General features: G+C 34.2%; 2 long non-coding RNA genes across 2 annotated transcripts in view; both read left to right on the plus strand.

The window, feature by feature from the left end:
• LOC113110188 (uncharacterized) overlaps positions 1-4,039 on the plus strand; it is a 55,448-nt gene extending 51,409 nt beyond the window's left edge. Inside the window, exon 11 of the long non-coding RNA XR_003293096.1 lies at positions 3,286-4,039. This is a non-coding gene — a long non-coding RNA (uncharacterized LOC113110188). The remainder of the gene's footprint in view (positions 1-3,285) is intronic.
• Positions 4,040-8,356: 4,317 nt separating this feature from the next.
• On the plus strand, positions 8,357-12,580 carry LOC113110496 (uncharacterized). The gene is made up of 4 exons (XR_003293161.1): positions 8,357-9,504; positions 9,589-9,704; positions 10,663-10,729; positions 12,483-12,580. It is a non-coding gene; the product is annotated as an uncharacterized LOC113110496 (long non-coding RNA).
• Positions 12,581-13,093: the final 513 nt, after the last annotated feature.

The following is a 13,093-nucleotide window of genomic DNA, read 5'->3' on the forward strand; positions in this document are numbered from 1 at the left end:
AAATTTTTTGGGAGCCTAGAAAAGTCAAGTAAAGGATGTTAAAATTGCAACTGATATCACTTGTGGTTTCCTTCATTAAACTGAAACTGTAAAATGTATTCAAGTGCATTACATGCTGCGATACCATGTGCAGTGTGAGTTGGTTATGTTCAGAATTGAATACTACTGTAGCTTATTGTTAGTTGAATACTGTGGAGTATGCTCTGTGTAATGCTTTTTTTTTTTAAGCTTATGACCTAGTATACAGTATGCAGTGATAAAAATAGCAGTATTCTATGTTGTTGTCACAGGCCTAGATATAATTTATTATCATCTGTCATCTAATGTTAAATCTTTTTGTTGTTGTTGTTTTGTGTGGCTATTTTGAATATTGCAATATGGTGCAGTATATACTGTATACAGTGTAGTATATTTAGATAAAACTATGTAACTGTGCACAGTATGCAGTGATAAACAGTTCATTATGCTATATTGTTGTCCCAGTAACAATCTATTTAGCATTTCTAATCTAATTTTGTGTGAAAATGTCATTCTGTCGACGTCTGGCAGCCTATGTTAAGAAAAAAATGTTAAAAGTTGATGATGCTTTAGCTAGTGTGGATTCATTTCTGAAAACTGGAAATGTAAGGTCAGGTGCAGTGCACTGCATTCTGGGATGCATTGTCAATTAGTCGGCTGTGTTTGGTATTGAACACTAACTTACTGTGCAGTATGCACTGTATACTGTGTATTATTTGTAGAGAATACTATCAAATGGCATGCAGTGAACATTTTAATTAATTAATATGCCGTGTTGTTGTCACATGACCAGTTATCATATCATTTGCATTTCGTCTAATTTTGTGTTTAAAAAATACCAAACATTTGACAACCTAAATAAAACAAATTATGTTCAAATTCTGCAATGCATTCTCCAGTGCTGTGTAATTTAGTTGCTTATGTTCCGAGTTGAAAATGTAAGCTCAGGTCAAGTACATTACAATTTGGTTTGCACTGTGCATTTGTTCGGCTATATTCGGAATTGAACACTAGTGTACGATTTATTGAATACTGTGCCGTATAAATTATACTACATATGTTTCAAAAATATGATAAAATGGTGCAGAGTATATGCAGCTATAAACATATTATTTAGTAGTGTACAGCATGCCGTGATAAACATTTCAATTATAAGTATGCTACATTGTTGCATTCTAATTCTAATTTAATTTTGTGTAAAATGTCTAATGTATGGTCAGGTTCAGTGCACTGCATTCTGGGATGCAGTATTTTGTCTGTTATTTGAATATTAGCATAGAGTTTATGGAATAAGTTTAGTGCACTGTATACTATAAAAAATACTCTGAAGCAGTGGTTATAAACCTTTTGATTAGCGGCGTGCCATATAATGTGTTTTCATATAATCTATTTTGCATTTTAATTCAATTCTATGTAGAAATGTCAAAACACAAGTGAAGAAGAAGATAAACAATCACACTCGACACCACTTCCTGTTCATTTGTCACAGTAGAAACAGAAGGTCAGGTCATAGTACGCTACTAGAGTATTCTGATCACAGCTGTGGTCTGTAGTGGTGTGAACGGATGAAATGGATGTGTGTGAGACGCTCAGTCAGGCAGTTCATCGCCTCGTTCCAGCAGATGAGCAGTCTCCTCTGGTAATGCTTACCCTTGCAAGTTCAACCCAAATTAAGTGCCTCATCTTCATTGCAGGCTGTAAGGCGATTGATTTGTCCCTTTTAATCAATTTATTTAATTAGTCATACATTCAGCTCTTAACATGCACTGCCTTTCTCCTCGTCTCGTCTTGGCTTCTGGGTCTCTGGAGATTATCGGAGAAATTATCCAGCAACCCCCACCGACAGAGAGCTGATAAACAAAAGTCTATTAAGGCCATGGCAGTGTTTAAAGATCATGCGCTAATCGATTATTAGGCTATTATTTTACTGCCAATGTGAAATAAAAGACAGATTCTGCTTCAAATTAGACAAACGTCTGATGGAGACGCATGCTGAAACGCAAACATTTGGTGCGTTTGCAACATCACTTGCTAATGGTTTGTTGTGATGTGAGCAGTGATTTTGTACAGCGCTGTCATTGCCGCACAGATGGCCAGTGTATTAAAAGTGAATTAAATGCACCATACACCTCACAGATGTGTCATGGATAAAAAAAAAATAATAATAAAAAAAGCTTCATACATTTATTTTAATAATCCTACACATTTTCGAACGTGTTTCTCAAAAACAAAACTGTAGGTTGCAACTGCACATCATTTGCACATTATAGTACACAAGCACTTTTGGCTTGACTGAACAGTTTGTAAAATGAATTTCTAATCAAATGTTAATAATTAATAATAATAATAATTATTATTATTATTCCAACATTTTGAAAAATGTACAATAATATATATATGTATATATATGTATATGTATAATGGGAAAAAAAGTACAATAAAATGTTCAATTTATGTAATTTATATACAAAATGATAAGTAAATGTGCATCTTGTTTGTCCATAATAAATTATAAATAATATTTTATTTAATAATAACGTAATTTATAATGAAATAATGAACAATCAACACACACGTGTGTATACAAAGTAAATACATTTATAGTAAAATATCAATAAAAATAAAATATTTCTATTTTCTGCCTGTTCTATTTTTAGCCTGTTTTTATGTGACTGTTAGGGTGTTTTGTTCGGGTGTTTTGTGATTGTTTACTGTTGCAGAATGCATTACGTGCCAAAGTCTATTATTTAAGTTTAGAGCTTTGTTGAATTCTCGAACAGCATGAGTGATAGTGATAGTGATGCGTAACTTGGCAAATACTGCTAATGAAATAAAACATGGCATTTTTATTGGCTTCAACAAAATGTTGAAATCTAATATCGAAAAAGAAACGCATGTGTGTTAGGACTGTAGAATGGTCATGAGAAAAAGCTCCTTTATGATTTGCACATGTGTGTGTGTGTGTGTGTGTGTGCATTTCACGGGCAGGACTGTGAGCGAGCGCTGAGGGAATTGCACATTTGTTATTCCGGAGGCATATTTGAAGCCCATTTAATCAAGCTGTGATGAGAAAAGATGCAGAAAGGATGAGATCGCCCCTCGCATTGATAGGGTCTGGCTGGGGCAACCGATGAACCACCTGAGGTCTTAGCGGCAGACAGGCACGGCAGAATTATGGAAATAGATTCCAGTCGACTCATCTCCCCTCTTCTCTCTTCAGGTGCTTCTTTCTGGAATGTGTAACAATGGCATGTTTTAATCTTGCAGGTAGAGCGCAGAGTTCCCAAGCTCACCAAAACCATGACATCCCTCTGATCTCTGAACCAATCTGAAAGCTGTTGGTCATGCTTCTACATTCACAACATCGGGATAAAGGCCTAAATCTGAGAGAGTATTTTCTGAGCTTAAAGGTGATTTCATGTTAAAATGTTTGTCTGGAAACCTTTTTGATAACAATCATTATTGTTGCAATTCCATTTTACTAGGACACTAGGAGCACCCAAATTACACACTTTTTCAACAGCCTTGATCCTTGAAGTATTTTTTTTAACTATTTTTTCCAAAATTCAAAATATAAAGTTTTTATTTTAAATGATACAGTTAGTTAAGCAACATCATCACCCAACGTTTTCAGCATAACGACTAATAGTAATAATGTAATATATTAAAGTAATAATAGTAATAATGTTTAATAGTTCAAAAAGCAGTTCAGTAAGTAAGTACAATAATATTAGGTCACTTAGCCTACATGTTTAGGGTAAGTTACCCTGCATTATTTCAGCAGTGAAAATAATTTCTAAGAAAGCCAGCAGAATGGCAGCCCATCTCACAGCAACCAGCCGATTCATTGCTGAATGATTCAGTGTTTTGAACAAATCGATTGAGTCAAAGTTTCAGCCGATGCATAAACATCTATTGTATCAGCCGCTTGAACGAATCATTTGGATGAATGACTCAATGACTCATTCATTAGACACTTGTACTGTACTGGTGAAAAAATTGTAAAACATTAAACAATCTCAATAAGATTGCAGTAGTATTTGTGTGTGTGTGTGTGTGTGTGTGTGCGTGCGTGTGTGTGCATGCAAATAATTTAATTTGATAATGTATAGATAACAACAATCATATTATTGTAATTTATAGCTCAAATGTTGAAATGAAAGCTGAAGTATTAATGAGGTTACTTCATTCCAGTGTAATCATCCTAATAAAAAGACTTTGTTTTACACTTAATATTTCGTATTTACATTATCTCATTAAATGGTGATATCATTCCTTTATGTGATACCTACACTAATGAGACGGCACAGGCCTACAGAAAGATTTTATTGTCATCAGATGTAGCTTTGCACACTGCCAGCATCTAGAATGATTCTGATCAATGTTTTAGTGTTAATAGCAGGGGGCTTTCTTAACTTGTTATATTTTACAGCTTATCATATTAATATGATTTTGTAGGCTTTGCATACACGTCTCCAAAGCCTACAAATAACAAATCCCAATTTAACCCTTGTGGATATATACGTGTGTGTGCATATACAGAACAAATTCTTTAAAGCATTATAAACCAAGAACCAATCAAACAGCCGAGATGAATCACATTCCAAACTTTGACTTGAAAAAAAGGGGTGTGGTTTGCTTACACAAGCATCATTTGCTCATATTAGAGTTTGATTTTTGTCTAAAAATGTTAAAATAGGGTTTTAACAAATACAGTTGAATAATACCTGCTGATCTGAATTATAAATGATCTGGGTTCTGTGTCCCGTCCCCTGTTCTCCATACAGGGCATAAGTGCTGAATTAGTATTTATATGCAATGAGATTAAAAAAATAGCCTTTACGTTTGTGTGTGTGTGTGTGTGTGATTCATTCTACTCTGGGTAATGGCAATGCTAATGCGATTGTTAAGAACTGCTGGCATCAGCATATTGCATTGGCTGTTACTTTTAATCAGTGGTAAGGAGAAAATCAGAGCCGCTCGTGATTGCACAAATTATCTGGCTGAAGAAGTCAGCGTGTCGTAACTACGCAAAACACTGTTAACGTGCCACTTTCTCTCCACTGACGGTCGCTCAATCAACAAATAAAATAAAACGCAGGCCTACCTGTGCAAGGCTCTTTACATTTCTAACGATGAAGCAGGAAAACTTAGCCTGAGTTATGAAAGAGTTACAAGAAGCAGCTGCAGTGCAAACAAACCTTTCTCCTCCTTCACAAAGCAATCAGCCCAACTTTTAATATGTGCGTGGAATATTAGCGGGGTCAGTGTGTGGACGGTGATTAAGCGACAGTTTAATCTTCAGCTCTTCTGGACGGCGGGGGTCGAGGGGGTATATTTGCATTAGCAATCTCTGTGAAACTTTGCTAAATTGGCTGTAGTAGAAATCTCAGCTAATGTGATCTAATTTAGTTTCGGCCGCTCTGCTGTGAATGTCAAACATGTCTGACCTCGTCCGTTAGTTATCCAGACAGCAGCCGAGAATCTTACAGGACGACAGGTTTGGATCAGGCTGATGAGCCTTGAATATCAAAGAACTGGTTTAGCATTTTATGAAGAAAATATGAGCCGTGTCTGCTCATTCATAACTCGATGCTATTGAGGGGGGTTGGATGTTGGGATGCAGTTTCTAGGGTGTTGCTAGGGTAGTGTGTGTGGTTGCATAATGGTTATAGTTGAAAAAGCATCAGAATAGAGAACACTGTAAAAACAAATGTTGGGGAAACATGTTACCTAAGAGTTACTTTGCCATATATGGTAAAAAAATAAATATAAAACTATACATGGTTCATAATTACCATTATAATTTATGGTGAAAACAGTAAAAGGGCATTCCCAGAAGTCCCTGCAAGATACATGATGTATATTTTGTGTAAATAACTTTGTTTCTTCTTATTTTTGTCATAAGTAATGTACATTAGGGTGATCTGTGCTACAGTTTCTCAAGTGAATGATTATTGCAGTATTCTAGTGCCGAATACTGAAACCCTAATATTGTTTGGTCTCTGTGTTACACAGTGAAAAACTGAATAGTTTAACATTATGTAATAGTAAGAAAATGTCAAAAAAAATTTTTTTACTTTTTTTTTTCTAAGTAGAAACTTGCAAAATTATTGTGCCACCTGTATTATTATGGTTCTTATTAGTGTATTTTACTGTACAAAAAAAAAAAAAAAAAAAAAAAATATATATATATATATATATATATATATATATATATATATATATATATATATATATATATATATATATATATAAATAGGCCTAATAATAAAATCTAACTTGTAAAATACACAAGCATCCTTTACAACCAAAAAAATAATTTTTTACTATAAATGTAACAGGATATTTTAGCTGTATGGCAGACCAGCTAACAACCCCAGGCTGGTTAGTAAAGTGAGAACCTCTAATGAAATAATGTTAATATAATATGCATGATGTTTATTTTGCATGAATCCAATCTCTAAGCTGTTTACCCAAAGAAACCACAGAGTAACTAGATACAGAGTTGAATTTTGCTCGTTTATGAAGTGGCTTTTATGGTTTTGCACGTGATCTTCATCAGTCTATAGTTTTGTTAGACGTTGACTGCTGGTATTTTTGTATAATGTATGAATGCAGCGTGTTGGCAGAGAGAGTGTGTGTAAGAGAGAGAGAGATGGTGCTGGTGATCTCCTCCATTATTCATTAGGGCTCGTCTCAGACGGTAGAAGAATCCATAGTGAGGTGGATTTGCGAATTATTATGATTCCGGTTAGCCAGCTCCAATAAGACCTTTAACTCCGGCGAGCTTAAGGCCTGTCATCCCCCGTTGACTTTAATTATAATTTCTATTCCCTCAGCTTTCTGCTGCTCTGTAGTTTTCAATCATCACACACACACACACACACACACACACACACACATGTACACACACCTGTTTGGCCTCTCCGACCCTCTCTAGAGGAGATACACGGACTCTGACAGTCCTATAAAGTCATTAATGGCTCCTGTAGCTCATGTTTGAATATTACGCCGCATCGCAGTAACACGAGGTCTGTGGAAACAAATCTTCTGGCCTTTCCCGGACACAGTTGCACTGATAGGACTGGTGCGATTCAGAGACACATTCTGTGCTATTCCTGCGCAGCCGCTCGCTGTAGACAGGAAGTGTTCATGCTGACTAGTTTAACATCACCATCCGGTTTGTGTTTTTCTGTGTGCTGGTTATCCTGTCACTATTCTGGATAACAATGAGGAGGCATCATGTTTATAGATCCTGTTTATATTTCATCAGGTTTACATTCATATCTACACTTACTTGATATAATAGTACATGTAATAATAATACATTTTATTTAAGATCAAAAGTGTATTATAGTTATTCATATTTACTGTATATAGTTTAAAAAGCACTTTTGTTAGTTCATTTTTGTTGATCTTTTTTCTGTTCATATTCTTTGCTCTATATTTGCATGCATAGTTTTCAATTTTTCTGAATTATCTACATATTTTGTGTGTTCATTGATAAATAGATATATGTAAAAGTGTAATATGATTAGATATGAATACTGAATTAAATGAAACTGTAAAATTATTTTATGGGATGACTAGCATGTGTACAGCAAGAGCGCCAGCTGGTGGAGAACATTTGCATTGTATTTTTTATATATATATTTATTATTATTATATTATTATTTTATTTTATTTATGATTCTTAAATTATATTTTAATCATACATAGATTTTATTAGTTAGCTTTTTGGCCAAAATGTAATGCTGCACAGCATGATCTTGATATTTTAATTAAGCAAAACCAAAATGAGATGACAAATTAAATTTAAATATTATTTTAAAATTATCTAAAATTAATTAACATATATATATATATATATATATATATATATATATATATATAGAGAGAGAGAGAGAGAGAGAGAGAGAGAGAGAGAGAGAGAGAATGATTAAATATGTAATATATTTATTATTGTTAAATATAACTACAATAATTTCACTTGAAATAATAAATTTATAAATTGTAACAAAATAAGATTGATTATTAGATATTATAATTTGTTATTAACTATGATTTAATATCTAAATATGATGTCGATATGATTAAATAGTGTATTGATTTATAAATAAATAAACCAAGGTTATTAATTTGTGCTTATTCCAATTTTAAGCAATGAATTAGAATATAATTTGAACTAATATGAAGGTTATGCTCTTATGGGGCTTTATTCATTTATTTTCAAAAATGGTTTAGGTATATAATAAAAATAAAAAAAATTAAATGTTCCTATTTCTAGTTTTATACATCTGGCAGCTCTTCACGTCACAGTTCCACGAATAAAACATTTATGTTCTTTATCGCTGTTATATAAACTGATTGTTTGAAAAGAAAATGATGTGCTGTGGTGTGCCCTCATTGTGAATCAAGTTAAAGAGCCCCAGACCTGCAGGAAACACTCATTCACACATGCACACAGAGAAATCTGAAATAAAAAGCTGCAGATGCGTCTCATGGGAGCAGCTGCAGGTTAAACAGTGGCTCCTCTCAGTCAGTGATCTCCATGGTGTCAGCAGATCTCATTACACAGACAGGACAGAGACTTTCCATACCCACAATTAATGCAGCAATCCCAGAATGCACTGCACTTTTTATTCCTTGTCAGATCAAATGCACACTTACTACACATTCTTTTTTTAATTATTAGATTTATACAGTTTCTGAAGAAAATGTTTTTCTTGTGAAATATGTGTTGATTATTGATGTCTGTTAACCCAAGTCCAAGAAATTCACATCAAAGTCTATACATTAATACAGTTCCATTCAGTTAAAGTGTAACACTTACTGTAATGTCTAGAGTAATAATCAACCACCACTAACTAGCAAAATAAAAAGCTGTTATAAAAACATGAGCCTCTCTTGGAAAATCTCAGCAAGGCCTGAAAATGAGCATTTTAGAAGCTCGTTGTACAGTATTACAGGAAACACTCTGCACTTCACAGAAGGAGAGATCTTCTAGAAAGCTCTCCAGATAATTCTCCATCCCCTCACAAGTGCTTACCGGCTCTATTTCTGCCTGGTAAGTGCCCTAGAGAGAGTGTGCAAGGGTCTCTGCGGTATATTGCTCTGTCAATATGCCCCATTTGCAGGTACACACGACTGGGATGAAGTCGCTGACAAACACAGGGAAGAGATGACGACTTTGTCATCATTTATTGTCGCCTTTTTCTTTCTAGAGTTCTCTTGTTCTTTACGGAGCGAGAGCTGTGCGGGTAAGTGTTGTGAGATGGGACTCGTTTAGAGACAGGTTGTCAATATATCAGTGTGTGAGTGTGTGTTTGCGTCTTCAGCAGGTAACGTCAGTTTGTCGGTGTCTGTCAGTAAGAACTCGACTCTGCTGGTTGACTGGAACAGCGGGAGCAAACAGACGACCCAATGTGCTCTGCTCGTCTCAACCGAAGGAAGACAGGAGATCCAGATACACCTTTTACCATGGTTAAACCTCCATGTACAGTTCAGTCTTTGACAGAGGCTGTGAAAAGTGTTTCAAGATCTTCAATAAGTGCTTTTTTTTTTCAGGTCTGGATCGCTCCAGCTGGAAAATATGACAGACAATGGCAAACACTACTTCTTATGCACTTGTTTTGAACAATCGCAGGGACTCTTGTGCTCCAAGAACATAAGTTTTGTTATGGGTAATTTTGTTTTATGATAAGCACTGTATAGTTATAGTCTTGAAATCTCACAAATGCTCTAAAGCATCCTAATATTAAAATAGAAATTGTCATATCTAAAAGCCTAAATACTTTTATAATGCTTCATAAAATTATATATATGTAAATTGTAATATGTAACATTATTTGTTTATATAATATAACAATATATAATAATTAAATATATAATTATATACACAAGTATATGCACAAATATATTTATTTATATAATTTGTCAGTAATTGGGATTATTTGACTATATGTAAGGTGAATTTCTATGTAGCCTACTGTATTTATGAGATGATTTAATGGTTTAGAAGTACTTTTATAATACTTTATAAAATAAAATTAATTCGTTTTTTTTTCTAAATTATAATATAAAATGTGTATTGTGTAATAACATAATTCAATATGATCATAAACAATATATTTATATGACTGGATTAGATTATTACTATTATTATTACTATATACTATAGATTATTATGACTTTATATTGTATAGTGAATATAGGTGAATTTATGAGATTATTTAATGGATTATAATTACTTTTGTAATGCTTTATAAAAATTATCAAATATAAATGTTTTTACATGTATCGTATTTTTCTAAATTATAATATATAATAAAAAAGAATATACAATTTATTTAAATAATATAACTACGGAATAATTAAATATAATTATGTACAAGAACATATACAAATATAATATGGCCTACCAGGCTGAATATGGCATGAACATAAATATATTCATTTATTTATGTTTTGTCGATAATAGGATTAGATGACTATACTGTATATAATACACATTTATGTTTGTAACTTTGGTAAAAGCTATTTATGAAAATATTTAATGGATTATGATGTATATGTAAATGCATTATATATCTGATGCATTTATCAATAAAACCTATTTGATGAAGGTGTTTTTCCTCCCAGGCCCTGTCTCTGCACCGCCTCTGGTCCTGATGTCAGATACTCAGAGCTCTGCCAGTTACATCAGCATGTAAGTCTCCTTCCGGTTCAGGTTTGTCAATATTCATATCTGCTGTCATTACAGAAATAAGTCTCGAGTACTGTCTTGTGTCAGGAGTTCCCTAGAAAACCACTAGAGGGCATCAGGACACAAGACACCAAAACAGACTGAAGATAGTTTGATGCAACTACATTTTGATTTAACTAGATTAAGAGGGATGTTATGTTATGATGCTTTTCTCAGAAATCCACTAAGGGTAATACTGTTTTTTTTTTGTTTGTTTTTTTGGAAACAGTGTATAAAATACTATCCAATGCAATTTAATTCAGCAATTAGTTCTTGTAAATAAAACCACATATTATCCAAATTTGTATTCAAAATAAATTATCAGTAGACCAAATAAATAAACAAACTAACAATTAAATAAATAAATAAAAACCAGCTTACTCTCAGTTTGTGGAAATGCAAGAAGTCAATCGCAGTGCATTGTGGGATACAGTTTTCCATGCAGTATGTGTACTGTGTACAGTATGCAAATAGTCTGTATGCATGGAACCCCCAGATGACCTTCTTCATTTGCCTAAATGTGCAATACACAACAGAGCAAACACTGTGGCAAATGTGGTAAGGTCATGCAACTATTCCTTCCTGTTTTGTGTACAAATAGTTGACATATACGATACTATATACTATGCTATATTAAAGCTGGTATTCTGTTCCAAGTATATCAACTGAACCTGTTCATTGAGATGACTCATCTGAACTGATTCACTTAAATGAATCGGACCACTTGCTCGTTTTATTGATTTCTAACACCGAAAACATTTTTTGATAAAATTTATTCTTAAACACTGTCAACAAGGTTCTGTTTTCCTGAAGTGGATTAACTGGCAGTCAGAGTTTATCCTCTTTAAAGATAGAGAGGAAATAATCAAAGTGAATGCGTCACACAGATTCCCCCTGTAGTGATCACGGTTTCTGCATTTCACACCTGGAAAAGTGTCATCGTCTGCGTCACAGTATTTGTAATCTCTCCTATTTATTTAAAGACTGTAGTTTGCATCAAAGCATGCTTAGATAGAAGTTGCTCTGTGGGCTGTAAACAAAATATTGCTTAGTCATAGGCTTTCTGTAAATGTTTAGGGAAGAGTTACGGGCTATTCCCGTTCATCTAAACAGGAAAGAGTCACTTGAGAGACCCAACTGGATCTTTTCAAAGATAGTTCACGATTAATCGTCAGAAATCTCCCTAAAGTGGTTTCATCTGCCTGCCTGGAAAGCAGCTTTGAATGGTATACTCTAATCACAGGGCCACATAATTACAGTCAGAGAGTGTGGCATCTGTGTTTAGACATGTCGGTGGTGTTTATTCGAATACTGATGAGGTTTAAAACTCAAAAGCACCCCAAAATAACCTCATGACCCGTGATGTCGGCCCATCTCAAAGCGGCCCTTCTGTGGACAACACCTGCTGCTGTCTCATGGTTTATACACAAGCCTCGTCCACCCACAGCCGGCTGTTTACCCTCCGAGAGAGAGAGATCACAGACCAGGGCGATGCTTCACGGAGGTCGCCTTTGTTTATGGAGCTCGCATGTCATGTTCGGCTTTGTTTTGAGGCAGAAATGAAAGATAGAAAGTCAAACAAGGAGAGTTTAGATATCAAGCTGTTGCCCTCAATGACACTAAAAGTGGATTTATTGTTGAAGGAAGAGTTCACCCAAAACTCAAAATCAAAATGTCGTTATTTAGAGAAATACTGTGATTGTTTTGTGTTTTGCAGGAGATGGTTGAGCAGCGGTGTGTTTGGAACGACTTTAGCAACATTTGTCATTATTCTAGTCTACATTATATACAGAAGATGGACGGGGAACGGTGTCTTCCAACTGCGTCTGAGATAAATAGAGACTCGCCTGGGAATTTAAAGCAATAGTTAACCCAAATATTAAAATGTGCTGAAAATGTATTGACCCTCAGGCCATCCAAGATGTAAAAGAGTTTGTTTATGGGAACAGATTTGGAGAAATGTAGCATTGTATCACTTGCTCACCAATGGATCCTCTGTAGTGAATGGGTGCCGTCAGAATGAGAGTCCAAACAGCTGATTAAAACATCATAATAATATACAAGTAACCCACACCACTCGAGTCCATCAGATAATGTACAGTGAAGTGAAAAGCTGTGTGTTTATAAGAAATCCATCGTTAATACGTTTTTAACTAATGACTTTTATTTCAGATAATGTGAAATACATCTGTTTTCATTCACATCAGATTAAAAACATTGGTAACATTTTACAATAAGGTCCCATTAAATAATGTTAGTTAATACATTCATTAACATGAACTAAAATATTGAAATTAACCAAGATTAATAAATGCTTTAGTAGTATTT

This window comes from Carassius auratus, chromosome 10, assembly GCF_003368295.1.
Source record: "Carassius auratus strain Wakin chromosome 10, ASM336829v1, whole genome shotgun sequence".
NCBI lineage: Eukaryota > Metazoa > Chordata > Actinopteri > Cypriniformes > Cyprinidae > Carassius > Carassius auratus.